The sequence below is a fragment of the Cherax quadricarinatus genome, chromosome 20 (genome assembly GCF_038502225.1).
Source record: "Cherax quadricarinatus isolate ZL_2023a chromosome 20, ASM3850222v1, whole genome shotgun sequence".
Taxonomy (NCBI): domain Eukaryota; kingdom Metazoa; phylum Arthropoda; class Malacostraca; order Decapoda; family Parastacidae; genus Cherax; species Cherax quadricarinatus.
In genome coordinates, this window is record NC_091311.1 from 15,342,564 (window position 1) to 15,359,684 (window position 17,121).

Genomic DNA, 17,121 nt, shown 5'->3' on the forward strand with positions numbered 1-17,121 from the left:
GTTGGTCTAGGAAACAGGAAAAAGACAGTAGAAGCTGTGGTAGTAGATGATTTGCCTAAGTCTGTGCAGATCGAGGGATTAAAAGAAACAGTTGCAGCACTGAAAGCAGCTAAGGTCAAGTTAGCCTGTCCTGACATACAGACGGACACAATTAGTCCAATTGATTTAATCATTGGAAGTGATTATTATCACTGTTTTGTGCAAAATATAGTAAGTAAACATGATGTTCACTTGCTGAAAACAGCAGGAGGCCACATGATATGTGGTCCCATTCCCTCTCAAAGTGGGAAAGAAGCTGATATTGATTCAGTGGAAAATGTACTAGTTACGAGAATAACCGCTGATCATGTACCACAGCAAAAATTATCATTACTGGAAGAAATGAATGAACCAGTTGATAAGTTGTGGGATTTAGATGCGATAGGTATTGATGTAAATAAACCAAGCCCACAAGAGTCTCAGACTTATAACCAATATTTGGACACTGTCAAATATAAAGATGGACAGTATTGGGTTAGGTTACCATGGAAATTAAATCCACCACATCTGCCTAGCAATTATCGCATGGCTTTCGGACAGATGAAAGCACAAATACATGAGCTCAGGAAGAATCCAGAGTTACTGACTGTCTATGATAATATCATACAAGAACAGTTGGACAATAAATTCATTGAGGAAATAGTCGAAGATAAGTTGAAGACAAACGCTCATTATCTCCCGCACCATGGAGTCAGAAAAGATTCTGAAACCACTCCACTACGTGTTGTATATAATTGCAGCGCACGTGCAAATAAAGATGTAGCAAGTCTTAATGACTGTCTGATGACCGGACCCTCACTAACTGAGAAGCTTGGAGACGTGCTTATGAAATTTCGCACAAACCCATGTGCCTACACGGCTGATATTTCCAAGGCTTTCTTAAGAGTAGGACTACAAGAAATAGATAGAGATTATACTCGATTCTTGTGGCCTGAAAATCCACATGATCCTCAAAGTCCTGTGAAAACTTATCGTTTCAAATCAGTATTATTTGGTGCAACATCCTCTCCATTCTTACTAGAAGCTACTCTAAATACACATTTGAAGAAATCTGAAAGTCCCTTCAAAGAAATCTTAAAGAAAAGTTTCTATGTGGACAATCTTCAAGGTACTGTGAATAAAGAGGATGATTTGAAATCCTTATACAGAGAAGCTAACAAGGAGATGAAAGAAGCAAATATGCCTCTAAGCATGTGGAATACAAATTCAAAGCAATTAAGGGAACTTATCAAAGAAGATTTCCCTGAAACTGAAATTCCTGATTGCAACAATATGCTGGGACTTAATTGGAACACACAGGAAGATACTTTGAGTCTCAAAAGGATAAACAATAAATCATGCAGTACACTCACTAAACGTAGTTTACTGTCAGAGGTATCACAATGTTTTGATCCTCTAGGACTCGTCTCACCAATTACCATAAAAGGTAAAATGCTTATGCAAGATGCATGGAAACTCAAAATTGGATGGGATGAGAACTTGCCTCTAGAAATGAGTCAAGCATGGGATGAAATATCCAGGGAGTTTAAACAACTTCATCAAATTAAATTTCCCAGACAAATAGGTCAAGAGGGAAACAAGTACACATTACATGTGTTCTGTGATGCGTCAACCAGAGGTTATGGCGCTGTAGCTTACATGAGTAATGCTGAAGGAAGTACACTAATTACTTCAAAGGCCAGGGTAGCACCCTTGAAGGTCAGAACAGTACCACAATTGGAACTGACAGCACTCTATGTAGGTACAAAATTAGCTGTCTATCTCAACAAAGTACTTGATCATCTCACTATTGAGAAAACCGTGATCTGGAGTGATAATGAGGCAGTTCTCCAGTGGTTAAGAAATAATAAGAGTAAGTTGGTCAATGTACAGAACAGAGTAGCAGAAATAAAAGAGATGCAGAGAGATTATCTCTTTCTCCACGTCTCTACCCAAGAGAATCCAGCTGACATGTTGTCACGTGGTGTCCCACTCAAGAAATTTGTGGATAATAAATTATGGCTCCACGGACCGAACTGGCTCTCTGATGAAAATAACTGGCCTCAGCAAAAAGCTCACATTATGCCAGAAGAAACAGTCTGCTTGAACACAGCAGAAATAAGTTGTGTAAATACTGCAGACACAACAGAAATAGTCATTGATGGATCTAATTACTCATCTTTGGGTAAACTCTTAAGAGTTACAGCTCTTGTCTTTAAATTCATTAAAGGAATAAAACCTGATTATGAATGTCTTGAACCCATTAAATACTGGGTGAAACTAATACAGAAAGACGTTTTCTCTACAGAATATAAATTTCTAGAAACACAAGATAAATCCCCAAAGAAACCTGCCATGATTAATTCTTTAGGACTTTATCTCGACTCAGAAAGGATTATAAGATGTCGAGGAAGAATTCATAATTCTTCACTACCTAAAGAAGCCATACATCCAATATTGATCCCCAAGAATCATTGGCTAACAAAACTGATTGTGCAAAACGCCCACAGTAACGTGTTACATGGTGGGGTAGCTGACACACTTTGTCATATACGACAATCCTACTGGATACCTCAAGGTCGACAAAGTGTGAAAAAACAAATAAAGGACTATATTACTTGTCGTCACTACGATATGCGAGTATGTCAGTATCCAGGTCCACCTCCATATCCCTCTGAAAGAGTTTGTCATATCACTCCATTTGAGGTGACAGGTGTAGATTATACTGGACCAATAATTTTAACCAAAACAGTTGACAAAGTTCCCATCAAGGTGTACATCTGTTTGTTCACTTGTGCTACAACTAGAGCAGTACATCTAGAAGTAGCCACTGACATGTCTGCTGAAACTTTTATCAAATTATTCATAAGGTTTGCAGCCAGAAGGGCATGTCCCAGACTGATGATTTCAGATAATGCAACGAACTTTGTTGCTGGTGCTGCTTATATAAGCAAGATCTTTGATCAACCAGAAGTACAACAGATGCTGAATCAACGCAGATGTCGTTGGAGATACATTCCTCCTAAATCTCCATGGCACGGCGGATTTTATGAAAGAATGATCGGCATTGTAAAGCGTTGTTTAAGGAAGACTCTTCATCGTCAGAGAATAGACTTAGAAGAATTCCGTACAGTTGTGACTGAAATAGAAAATAGAGTCAACAACAGACCTCTAACTTATGTTACCGATGATCTGGACAATTTAGAAGTGTTAAGTCCATCTCATTTACTCCATGGCAGAAGGCTCGAACCTGTTCCTCCCATGAATGATAAAGAAATCATAGAGGATCCTACTTATTTCGAACCTGAGCAACTCAGACGTAAATTCAAACACCTTAATAAAGTGATTGAACGTTGGGAGAAAATTTGGCGAGAAGACTATCTCACCTCATTGAGAGAACACTTCTATGGAGCTGGTATTCCTGAAAATCATAAGTCCTTAAGACCTGGTGACATAGTGATTATCGACAATGATGGTCCGAGGTCCCAATGGCCACTTGGAAAAATTGTGACCATATATCCTGATGCAAATGGAATCATCAGGACAGTTGATGTTTTGAGCAAAGGTGTAGTGAATAAGCGGACAATAAATAAACTAGTGCCGTTAGAATTACACAGTGTTGAAAACAAAATTAGTGATTCTCCAGACACCACACAGACTAAAGCTGTTCAGAAAAGACAAGCAGCAGTGGTGGCGAGTGAGAAAATTAAATTAATGTTAAGTGATGAATAGTTCACCTCCGCCGCCCCCCAGTGTGGAGAAATTTTCTCCAGGAGGGGGGTATCAGCCCCCTTCAGCCCCCTTCAGCCCTTTCAGCCCTGAGGGGCCACTCAGAAGGGGCGAGCGTCTTGTTTACTGCTAGAGTGAGTAATTGATCACAGATGCTATGCCATGTAGTCAAATGACCTCTGCTCCTTGCAGCGGTGTTGCAACGTGTATTTTTATAAGAGACAGTACATCTCTTACTTAGCAGGACAATTAAGGAAAATCCTGCTCCCACTTTATTACCATAGTAAAACTAGTGTACATCGTTGTCTATGATTAAGACAGCAAGAAACAAACATTCTGCTTTGCTTCATCGAGGAGGTGACAAGGATGCAAGGTACTAGGTCAGCGTTTTTTTTTTGTGTATTAGGGCAGTGACGGCATGGAGCACTGTGGCGTCTGGCAGACTATCTTTGACTCTACTACGAGTGACACTGACGCCAGGATAACCAACAAAGAACACTGATCTGTGCGTTAGTGTGGACAAAGTGTCTCACAAAACATGATAAACATAAGAAAAGTGTGATCAGCTTCTCTTGTGATACATTGTGAACAATAAAGACAAATCTTGTGGAACATAGTGTACCAGTGTGCGTTTCCTAGACAATGGAAGACGTGGACATCCAAGAACACTTCAGCTTCTATCAAGTCACCGATATCTGTCGAAGGTGTTGAGAACACCATAGCTCACGTTACAAAGAGCAAGGTATGTTACGAATTTCTTGTAGATCGGGGGATTGCGCAATTCTTGAGTCACAAGGAGTTTGTAATCAACCTATAATCGGCAGTAAGGTGTGGACTTTTGAGTCCAAACAAGTAAGTATTTCGTCAGCCATCATCGAATGAAATATGCTGACATAACACCCCCTAGGGGTAATTTATACTTACAAATTGTATCTCTTGACAGCCCACTGTTGTGATGGTTTCGACAGCTTCTAGACCTCGTCTGCAGGGGCGGCTGTGTAGACGATTTGCTGTCATTTATCAGCTAAGTGTTCATTATATATAGCTATAATAAACACAGCAGGTAAGGCCAAATTCTCAACAGGTGATGAGGGGGAGAGGGGATAGTGAAGAGCGGAGGTGGGTTCTTGCGATAATGTTCTATCGTACGATGTGTCGTAACAGAGGACTGTATGGGAGGAGGTGGGATCAGGTTTTCTCAGAGGGGTATAGAATGCTAACATTAGGAATTCTCGTGAATTTGTGAATGATAATGAGTGAGTGAAGGAGTTTTCATAGGTTGAGAGGGAGTCAGGGGGTCCCAGCGTGAGAGTGTTGTGAATGTGGGTATGGAATGGTTTCCTGGTTTTCATTGAGGCATTATTGCATCAACCTTGTGGTTATCATGCCACGTGTGGATGTGGAGCTTGAGAACTCGTTATGATCTATATAACATATTTCAGGAATGTAGGTGTAATCTCGAAGGTTTTTTTTTATGTATTATTTTGATGTGTATCAGTCTTGTATGACTCGATTCTTGAGTAATATTGTTCTTTGCAATATGAAGTGTGTTTTAGTTTGTATTTATGTTATGTGTTAGGTTTTTGCACGATGAGATATACTTATATACTGTTTTGTTTTGTGCATATAGTGCATCTGATTAATGTGATTTTGAGAAACATTTTTTTTGTGTGTATATCCCTTTCTATTGTATTGAGCCTTTGTCATAGGTCAGGCTTTATGTAAAACTTTATATATGTATGTTTCGATTCATTTTAAAGTTTATAATTTAGGTCAGTACCCTGATACCGGTTTGTTTTCATTGCTATGTTCTTGATGTAAGTTTTAGCTGTATGGTAAACAGACATCTAGCCAGTTTATAGACGCAGTCCATTTGCGTCTGAGATTTTGTATACTGGTTTATTGTACCAGTAATGAGCCTTCGTTTTTAAATCTAAGCTGTTTTCTTTTTATGTTTATTCGTATTTTAGTATATGTAAAGTTGTATTGTTAGGGATAAGTATGTAGATGTTCTAGTAAGGTTAGGATGTTAGGTTTTGGTTTATTGATTAATGCGAAGGATGGGATTAATTGATACAATTTCTTGTATATATTCTTTTCTATTGTATTGAGCCTGGGTCATATGTCATGTTATATGTAAATTTTATAAATATGTCAGGTTTTGAATCATGAATGTGTATATATTTCAGTTCACGACCCTGTTACTGTGTTTATTTGTAGCTATGTTCTTGCCATAATTTATTGTTGTATGTTATACAGCAATATCTTGCGAGTATATAGGTGCAATTCTTTTGTGTCAGTTATTTTGTGTCGGGTTTATTTTGTCAGTGTGCGAACCTTCACGATACAGATCCATACTGTTTCCTTTTTATTTTTTATTTTTTATGTTACGCTATATTGATTTTAAATAAAATATATATAAAAAAAAACTCTCTAAGAAATTTCAGAGTTTCCAGTTAAGTGTCAATTTATGTAAGTCATCTTTTGGCCAGTCTACTAGTACTTTTTTGGGCCATGAAGTAGGTAGTGGTAAAGTGGCCCCTAAATTTGCTAAAATCCTTGCCATCAAAAATTACCCGGTACCTCATGACATGAAATCCCTCCAACGTTTCTTAGGGATGGTAGGGTTTTACTGACGATTCTGTAAGAACTTTGCAGACGTTGCAGCTTCCCCTCCCCGCCCTAACCTCACTTACTAGTAATAAAACCAAATTTCAATGGACCGCAGAGTGCCATGACTCTTTTAACAAAGCCAAATGGCTACTTTACACTGCACCCATTCTTCTGTCTCCTGATTTTTCAAATCTATTTATATTACAGGTTGATGCATGTGAGTCAAGGGTAGGGGCAATACTCCTTCAAAAATCCGAGGAAGACTGCATGCATCCTGTGGCTTACTTCTCGGCCAAGTATCAACCTCACCAGAGGGCCACTCCACAACTGAAAAAGAAGCCCTCGCTCTGATACTGGCATCAGAACATTTCGAAGTACAGTGGACCCCCGGTTAACGATATTTTTTCACTCCAGAAGTATGTTCAGGTGCCAGTACTGACCGAATTTGTTCCCATAAGGAATATTGTGAAGTAGATTAGTCCATTTCAGACCCCCAAACATACACGTACAAACGCACTTACATAAATACACTTACATAATTGGTTACATTCGGAGGTGATCGTTATGCGGGGATCCACTGTATACGTGGGGCAGTCGTCCCAAGTGGTCACAGTCTACAGTGATCACAACTCTCTGGTCTACCTTAACTCCATGAAAAACCACAACACACGTCTGATGAGATGGAGTCTCAGGCTGCAGCCATACAACATTAATATTTTACATATTGTAGGCAAAGCTAATAAGCTGACTGATTCCCTTTCCCGTATTTAAATTACGGTTAGGATGTGTTAGGGACTATATGGGTAGCCTAGCTCTTCCCACCCCGCATTTCTTTATGTAAAATGTTTTAATGTTTTTTTTTTTTTTTTTGTGAGGGGACATTCTGCTTCTGTTCTCAGGTGTCTTGAACCAACGTTAGCCCTGCTGTCCACTGTCTCACTCTAGTTTAGAGTTTGACTTTGTCTCGTGAAAAGTTGACCTCTATCTAATGAGTTGGATGATTGAGAGGAAAGGTGGCTCCATTATTATTTAGTGTCATGATGGCACACTACCCATGGAGGTGGAAGCCTAGTCCTGGCTATTAGAGCCCTTTTGGGGTGGGGGTGTGGCATGGAAAGAATATGTTACACTTTATTTGGCGTATGTGCACACTCCTATATAGGCTGCCTCCCAACCAGCAAACTGGGTGCTATGGGTATAACGATTTTTTGGGGCACACGTCGTTAAATCAGTACCTTGGTTCATTGTCCAGTCATAGGCCAGCTTGCCAAATGCTGAGGTGCTGTGGTTCACTCGTAGTCAGCATTTGCCAGACTTGCCTCTAGCTAGTTGAAGCACAGTACTCTCTCTCATCTTTGTTCTTTATCACCGTGTGGTACGCTTATATTCAACTCCTGTACATAGTGTACATAAGTGTATATAATTATACGTACATATTTTTATCAGGTGAAGGAAATACAGGTTAAATATTATTGCTGAGTTTGTTTTGCTCCAACCCATTACAGACAGGTCACAGGCCATTATTACCTGTGCTCTTAATAGCTTCACACCTCATTCTGTCATGGCTGCCGGTGTGAGTGGTCGCTCTTCTGCAGGGGATGCTCTGATGGTGGCTACTTGACCCAGGTTATGCCTGATCTTGTGAACATCACTAGATGACTATAAGACACTTCTATAGTGGCTGGTGCGCTTATTCACATCTCGCTTGTTGTCTCTCTTGCACCCAAAGGTTATTGTTGTTATTGACTTGTGCCACATCAAGTGCTTGTTGAAAGAGCCATCCTTGATTTTTGTACAAGATAGTAAAGTCCATTATCTATTCGCAATTTTGCTCCTCAAGGCTATCACCAAGCTGGTAGATCGTGTCCAATATCCATATCCTGTCCTGTCCGCATACAGGGGGAAGGGGGGCGGACTATTCCCGGAGTCTGTCCATCAGATCATTAGAAGAGAAACACCTCTCATAAAACAGATTGTTCAGAGAAAGTTGGTGGAATATTGTCCCACATATCCATCACCGCCTGGTTGATCTAGCACCTGGTGATATCTAATATCATATTACATACCACTTGAGCCGGGTACCAGACTCATATATATATATATATATATATATATATATATATATATATATATATATATATATATATATATATATATATATATATATATATATATATATATATATATATATATATATATATATATATATATATATATATATATATATATATATATATATATATATATGTCGTGCCGAATATGTAAAACTGGTCAATTAGCAAGAACTCATTTAAAATAAAGTCCTTTCTAAATTTTTCTCTTATACGTTTAAAGATATTTTTTTCATTAATGTTAATGTAAAAAAATTTAATTTTGCTCCAAAAGAATCTTAGAAAACTTACCTAACCTTATAATAACAAGCGCAATTTATTTTAGCCTAACCCAACTAAATATATTTTAGATTTGTTTACAATAATTTAATACCAAACAAACACAGAGAAATATATTTTTTTCGTTAGGTTAAGAATGATTTTGGCGAAATTATTGCATACACAAATTTTCGCTTGCCTTATATGGCAAGATAAGCGTTGCTATTTAAGCCAAGATCGCAAGTTCTGCCTATTCGACACGACATATATATGTCGTGCCGAATAGATGGGGTTGTAAAAGAGGCAAATGCTAGGGTGTTCGGGAGAGGGGTGGGATTAAATTATTGGGAATCAAATACAAAATGGGAGTTGACACAGTTACTTTTTGCTGATGATACTGTGCTTATGGGAAATTCTAAAGAAAAGTTGCAAAGGTTAGTGGACGAGTTTGGGAGGGTGTGTAAAGGTAGAAAGTTGAAAGTGAACATAGATAAGAGTAAGGTGATGAGGGTATCAAATGATTTAGATAAAGAAAATTTGGATATCACATTGGAGAGAGGGAGTATGGAAGAAGTGAATATTTTCAGATATTTGGGAGTTGACGTGACAGCGGAAGAATTTATGATGTATGAGGTTAACCATAGAACTGATGAAGAAAAAAAGGTGAGTGGTGCGTGGAGGTATATGTTGAGACAAAAAAATGTTATCTATGGAGGCAAAGAAGGGAATGTATGAAAGTATAGTGGTACCAACACTCTTATATGGGTGTGAAGCTTGGGTTGTGAATGCAGCAGCGAGGAGGCGGTTGGAGGCAGTGGAGATGTCCTTTCTAAGGGCAATGTGCGGTGTAAATATTATGCAGAAAATTCGGAGTGTGGAAATTAGGTGTGGAGATAATAAAAATATTAGTCAGAGGGCTGAAGAGGGGTTGTTGAGGTGGTTTGGTCATTTAGAGAGAATTTAGAGAACATTTAAATCTGTAGGGGAAGGAAGGCAGGGTAGGGGTCGTCCTCGAAAAGGTTGGAGGGAGGGGGTAAAGGAGGTTTTGTGGGCGAGGGCTTGGACTTCCAGCAAGCATGCGTGAGCGTGTCAGATAGGAGTGAATGGAGATGAATGGTTTTTGGGACCTGACGAGCTGTTGGAGTGTGAGCAGGGCAATATTTAGTGAAAGGATTCAAGGAAAAGGTTATTTTAATATAGCCGGACTTGAGTCCTGGAAATGGGAAGTACAATGCCTGCACTCTAAAGGAGGGGTTTGGGATATTGGCAGTTTGAAGGGATATGTTATATATTTTTATATATGCTACTAAACTGTTGTATCTGAGCGCCTCTGCAGAGTGATTACTTATGAGTGAGATAAAAGTGTTGAATGATGATGAAAGTATTTACATCTTGAAGTTTTTCTTTGTTTTTGGGTCACTCTGCCTCGGTGGGAGACTGCTGACTTCTTGATATATATATATATATATATATATATATATATATATATATATATATATATATATATATATATATATATATATATATATATATATATATATATATATATAAATATATATATATATATATATATATATATATATATATATATATATATATATATATATATATATATATATATATATATATATATATATATATATATATATATATATATATATATATGTCTTTTGTCTGTCTCATAAATATGCAAAATTACAGGTATGTCTTGCTACTTCTACTTACACTTAGGTCACACTACACAAACATGCACATAATTATTTATACACACTTATCTGAGTTTTCTTTGATTTTATCTTAATAGTTCTTGGTCTTATTACTTTTCCTTTTATATCCATGGGGGAGTGGAATAAGAATCTTTCCTCCGTAAGCCATGCGTGTTGTAAAAGTCAACTAAAATGCCGGGAACAATGGGCTAGTAACCCCTTTTCCTGTAAAGATTACTAAAAAGAATAAGAAGAAGAAAATTGTCAAAGTGGGAAGTCTGAATGTGCGTGAATGTTGTGCAAATGATAAGAAAGAGATGATTGTGGATGTTATGAATGAGAAGAAGCTGGATGTCCTGGCTTTAAGTGAAACAAAGCTGAAGCGGGTGGGAGAGTTTCAGTGGAGAGGAATAAAGGGGATTAGGTCAGGGGTTTCAAATAGAGTTAGAGCTAAAGAAGGAGTAGCAATAATGTTGAAGGATAAGCTATGGCAGGAAAAGAGGGACTATAAATGTATTAATTCAAGGATTATGCGGAGTAAAATAAAGATTGGATGTGAAAAGTGGGTTATAATAAGCTTGTATGCACCTGGAGAAGAGAGAAGTGTAGAGGAGAGAGAGAGATTTTGGGAAATGTTGAGTGAATGCGTGGGGAGTTTTGAATCAAGTGTGAGAGTAATGGTGGTTGGGGATTTCAATGCTAAAGTGGGTAAAAATGTTATGGAGGGAGTAGTAGGTAAATTTGGGGTGCCAGGGGTAAATGTAAATGGGGAGCCTTTAATTGAGCTATGTGTAGAAAGAGATTTGGTAATAAGTAATACATATTTTATGAAAAAGAGGATAAATAAATATACAAGGTATGATGTAGCACGTAATGAAAGTAGTTCATTAGATTATGTATTGGTGGATAAAAGGTTGATGGGTAGGCTCCAGGATGTACATGTTTATAGAGGGGCAACTGATATATCGGATCATTATTTAGTTGTAGCTACAGTTAGAGTAAGAGGTAGATGGGAAAAGAGGAAGGTGGCAACAACAAGTAAGAGGGAGGTGAAAGTGTATAAACTAAGGGAGGAGGAAGTTCGGGTGAGATATAAGCGACTATTGGCAGAAAGGTGGGCTAGTGCAAAGATGAGTAGTGGGGGGTTGAAGAGGGTTGGAATAGTTTTAAAAATGCAGTATTAGAATGTGGGGCAGAAGTTTGTGGTTATAGGAGGGTGGGGGCAGGAGGAAAGAGGAGTGATTGGTGGAATGATGAAGTAAAGGGTGTGATAAAAGAGAAAAAGGTAGCTTATGAGAGGTTTTTACAAAGCAGAAGTGTTATAAGAAGAGCAGAGTATATGGAGAGTAAAAGAAAGGTAAAGAGAGTGGTGAGAGAGTGCAAAAGGAGAGCAGATGATAGAGTGGGAGAGGCACTGTCAAGAAATTTTAATGAAAATAAGAAAAATTTTTGGAGTGAGTTAAACAAGTTAAGAAAGCCTAGGGAAAGTATGGATTTGTCAGTTAAAAACAGCGTAGGGGAGTTAGTAGATGGGGAGATGGAGGTATTAGGTAGATGGCGAGAATATTTTGAGGAACTTTTAAATGTTAAGGAAGAAACAGAGGCAGTAATTTCATGCACTGGTCAGGGAGGTATACCATCTTTTAGGAGTGAAGAAGAGCAGAATGTAAGTGTGGGGGAGGTACGTGAGGCATTACGTAAATTGAAAGGGGGTAAAGCAGCTGGAACTGATGGGATCATGACAGAAATGTTAAAAGCAGGGGGGGATATAGTGTTTGAGTGGTTGGTACTTTTGTTTAATAAATGTATGAAAGAGGGGAAGGTACCTAGGGATTGGCGGAGAGTATGTATAGTCCCTTTATATAAAGGGAAAGGGGACAAAAGAGACTGTAAAAATTATAGAGGAATAAGTTTACTGAGTATACCAGGAAAAGTGTACGGTAGGGTTATAATTGAAAGAATTAGAGGTAAGACAGAATGTAGGATTGCGGATGAGCAAGGGTAGAGTGGGTAGGGGATGTGTAGATCAAGTGTTTACATTGAAGCATATATGTGAACAGTATTTAGATAAAGGTAGGGAAGTTTTTATTGCATTTATGGATTTAGAAAAGGCATATGATAGAGTGGATAGAGGAGCAATGTGGCAGATGTTGCAAGTATATGGAATAGGTGGTAAGTTATTAAATGCTGTAAAGAGTTTTTATGAGGATAGTGAGGCTCAGGTTAGGATGTGTAGAAGAGAGGGAGACTACTTCCCGGTAAAAGTAGGTCTTAGACAGGGATGAGTAATGTCACCATGGTTGTTTAATATATTTATAGATGGGGTTGTAAAGGAAGTAAATGCTAGGGTGTTCGGGAGAGGAGTGGGATTAAATTTTGGGGAATCAAATTCAAAATGGGAATTGACACAGTTACTTTTTGCTGATGATACTGTGCTTATGGGAGATTCTAAAGAAAAATTGCAAAGGTTAGTGGATGAGTTTGGGAATGTGTGTAAAGGTAGAAAGTTGAAAGTGAACATAGAAAAGAGTAAGGTGATGAGGGTGTCAAATGATTTAGATGAAGAAAAATTGGATATCAAATTGGGGAGGAGAAGTATGGAAGAAGTGAATGTTTTCAGATACTTGGGAGTTGACGTGTCGGCGGATGGATTTATGAAGGATGAGGTTAATCATAGAATTGATGAGGGAAAAAAGGTGAGTGGTGCATTGAGGTATATGTGGAGTCAAAAAACGTTATCTATGGAGGCAAAGAAGGGAATGTATGAAAGTATAGTAGTACCAACACTCTTATATGGGTGTGAAGCTTGGGTGGTAAATGCAGCAGCGAGGAGACGGTTTGAGGCAGTGGAGATGTCCTGTTTAAGGGCAATGTGTGGTGTAAACATTCTGCATAAAATTCGGAGTGTGGAAATTAGGAAAAGGTGTGGAGTTAATAAAAGTATTAGTCAGAGGGCAGAAGAGGGGTTGTTGAGGTGGTTTGGTCATTTAGAGAGAATGGATCAAAGTAGAATGACATGGAAAGCTTATAAATCTATAGGGGAAGGAAGGCGGGGTAGGGGTCGTCCTCGAAAGGGTTGGAGAGAGGGGGTAAAGGAGGTTTTGTGGGCAAGGGGCTTGGACTTCCAGCAAACGTGCGTGAGCGTGTTAGATAGGAGTGAATGGAGACGAATTGTACTTGGGACCTGACGATCTGTTGGAGTGCAAGCAGGGTAATATTTAGTGAAGGGATTCAGGGAAACCGGTTATTTTCATTTAGTCGGACTTGAGTCCTGGAAATGGGAAGTACAATGCCTGCACTTTAAAGGATGGGTTTGGGATATTGACAGTTTGGAGGGATATGTTGTGTATTTTCATATGTGTATGCTTCTAAACTGTTGTATTCTGAGCACCTCTGTTAAAACAGTGATAATGTGCGAGTGTGGTGAAAGTGCTGAATGATGATGAAAGTATTTTTTGGGGGGGATTTTCTTTCTTTTTTGGGTCACCCTGCCTCGGTGGGAGACGGCCGACTTGTTGAATATATATATATATATATATATATATATATATATATATATATATATATATATATATATATATATATATATATATATATATATATATATATATATATATATATATATATATATATATATATATATAGATAGATAGATAGATAGATAGATAGATAATAAGATTACAGTAAACAGGTGATTTCAGAATATGCAAACAACCACTGTGAAAGAATAGAGAAATTCCAAGCGCTTTCGTGACTACTCACATTATCAAGGAACAATAAAAGTAATGCATCAAAGGAAGGCATATAAAGGGTCTAGACTACACCTCATTATCACATCCCACAACAAAGCAACACCTGACGTGCGACTCATAAGAAAGGGAACACTGCAGCAGGCCCGCTGGCCAAACTAGACAGGTCCTTCACACAACCCACAAACAAATTATTCTACCCAAGATTTAAGAATTTTTAAATTTATTATTTATCCAATGTATTATTAAATTCTTCCCAAATTCTATTAATTATAAATGGATCTAATTTATATAAACCAAAGGATATATTCATATTATTGTCAAAACTGCTTTTTATGAAACAAGATTCAATTATATTCCTGTCGACCATGGACTTGCTTGATACTATTTTCTCAACTTTTTGAAAATCAATTGGATGCTTAAAATCTCTTACATGAATAAATAGAGCATTGGAATCTTGTCCAGTTCTAATGCTATATTTATGTTGTTTTAATCTTAGTTCGAGACTTTTACCAGTTTGACCGTAATAAACTTTATCGCAAATTTTACAAGGAATCTTATAGACACATCCGTCAGCATTTTGGGGGGAATTCTTTATCAAAAGTATTTTTTACTGTATCAAGATTTTTAAATACAACTTTGATATTAAAAGTCTTAAGAAGAGAAGGCATTTCAACCAAGTTTTCATGGTAAGGGAGAACCAACATATTTTTAGTTGAATAAGGCTGGTTGTCCCTTTTTGGATTGTAAAAAGTATTCCTAGCAATTTTAAAAGATTTATCAATCACGTTTCTTGGGTATTTCAAATCATTAGCTATTTCATAAATTTTGGATATTTCCTCAACTATGAACTCTGGACTACAAATACGTAAAACTCTCAAAAACATTGATGAGAAAACAGACAGTTTAACTCTATCTTGATGTGAAGAATAATAGTGTACACAGGAACAGTTATTTGTAGGTTTTTTGTAAATTTTAAATTTGAATTCATTATTACCCTTAATAATTAAAACATCTAGAAAAGGCAATGAGTTATTTTCTTCAAACTCAACAGTAAAGTTTATAGAATGGACTAAGCTATTTAATTTACTAAGGAAATGGTGTATATCTATATTCTTGGGCATAAGACACAAAATATCATCAACATATCTGAACCATTTAGCTCTATTAGGGAGGATTGTGTTAAGCAATCTTGTTTCAAAAAATTCCACGTATAGTTTACTAAGAACAGATGAAAGAGGATTCCCCATTGCCATACCAAACTTCTGAGTGTAAAACTTATCATTAAATACAAATTTTGCATCAACACTGCAAAGTTTAATATGTTTAATGATAGTAGGAACTGGCAATGGTAAATCATAATTAACGAGTTTTTTATATAAGAAACTTAATAAAATCATCAACAGGAACTTTCGTAAACAAGGAAGTAACATTAAAACTAACCATGTTAAAATCATTTAAGTCAGTCAAGGAGCTTAATTTATCAACTAAATCTATGTTTTTTTAAAATTAAAGTTAGAAATTTTGCCAACAATAGGGCTCAAAATATCAACAAGCCATTTGGATAATTTATATGAAACTGATCCTATGGAGCTAATGATTGGTCTGACTGGATTCCCTGGTTTGTGTGTTTTTATTAGTCCATACATGTAAGGTAAAGATGGATTAGTGGAAGTAAATTGTTTGACTAATTCATCTTTGCCTTTCAGTAAAAGTTTTATTGTTTTATTGAAATTGCTGTTAACGGTTTCTAGGGGATTTTTCCTAAGTTTAGAATAGGTTTCAGTATCATCTAAGAGATTATTAATTTTTTCTTGGTAATCATTTTCTTTCATAATTACTATTGCATTTATTTTGTCTGCTTTAGTAAGGCGCAAATTTATATTGTTATTAAGTGTATCATAAGACTTAAAGAATCTTTGAGGGCAATTGGGAATGTTTGGTTTTAACATAGAGTTATATACCATTCCTTTACTAATATTAATTTCATCAGAGGATAAATCAGAAAATTTTTCAAAGTTACAAAAGGCTTTCGCATTTTCAACATTATTAAGTTTTTTTGAAGTTGCAAAACTTAGGCCAAAACCTAGAGCAGCAGTTGTATTTTTGTCTAAAATTTCATCTGATAAGTTAATTACAAAATTGTTATTAGCATGCTTTGTCAAATCACTATTTTCAATTAAAATGTCTAATTTTCTTTATAGTTTGTTTTCGTATAACATAAATAAATGGGAAAGTGGTATATTACAATTAAAATGTTTTCTGTGTCTTTGGGATAATAGGGCAGACAGCCAGCACTATGAACCAAGAAAAACTGGCCACCATGAACCAGCTTCTTACCTGGAAATCACAAGGTGTAAACTGTGCCACTAGTTGACCCCAAGAAAATTCTGCTGCCACTACTCCACATCAAATTAGGGCTTTTGAAAACTTTTGTGAAGGCCTTGAACAAGAATGGAACTGCTTTCAGGTACCTGGAGACAAAGATTCCTCGTATAAGTGACGGCAAGCTAAAGGCTTGAAGAACAAGCATTTTGATAAAGCATTAGCAGGTGTCGAGGTGAATACCTAGTTTTCATCCTGGTAGATTGTCCATAACTTCCTGGGAAAAGAAAATGATTCAAGACCTGATTTCAAGTTTCCAACAACTTGGGTCTAGAATGAGTGTGAAGATGCACTTTTTGCATTCATATCTTGACTATTTTCCCAACAACTGTGGGACTACAGTGAGGAACAAGGAGAGCGGTTCCTTCATGATATTTGCATCATGGAAACTCGATACCAGGGCAAAAGGAATGTCAGCATGATGGCGGATTACTGCTGGTCATTGAAACGTAATGGTCTCGATGCACAGCACAAGCGAAAATCAAAGCAGTCCTCCTTCCTTTGATTCAACATAAAGGCTAACCATTAGGAGCATTTTGTTTAATAAAATAA

General features: G+C 37.1%; 1 long non-coding RNA gene across 2 annotated transcripts in view; it reads right to left on the bottom strand.

Annotated features, from left to right (window-relative positions):
- LOC128703336 (uncharacterized) overlaps positions 1-16,754 on the bottom strand; it is a 29,701-nt gene extending 12,947 nt beyond the window's left edge. The window contains exon 1 of one of the 2 annotated variants that reach the window (XR_011392244.1): positions 16,525-16,754. This is a non-coding gene — a long non-coding RNA (uncharacterized lncRNA). The remainder of the gene's footprint in view (positions 1-16,524) is intronic. The other variant, XR_011392243.1, reaches the window with a different exon arrangement.
- Positions 16,755-17,121: the final 367 nt, after the last annotated feature.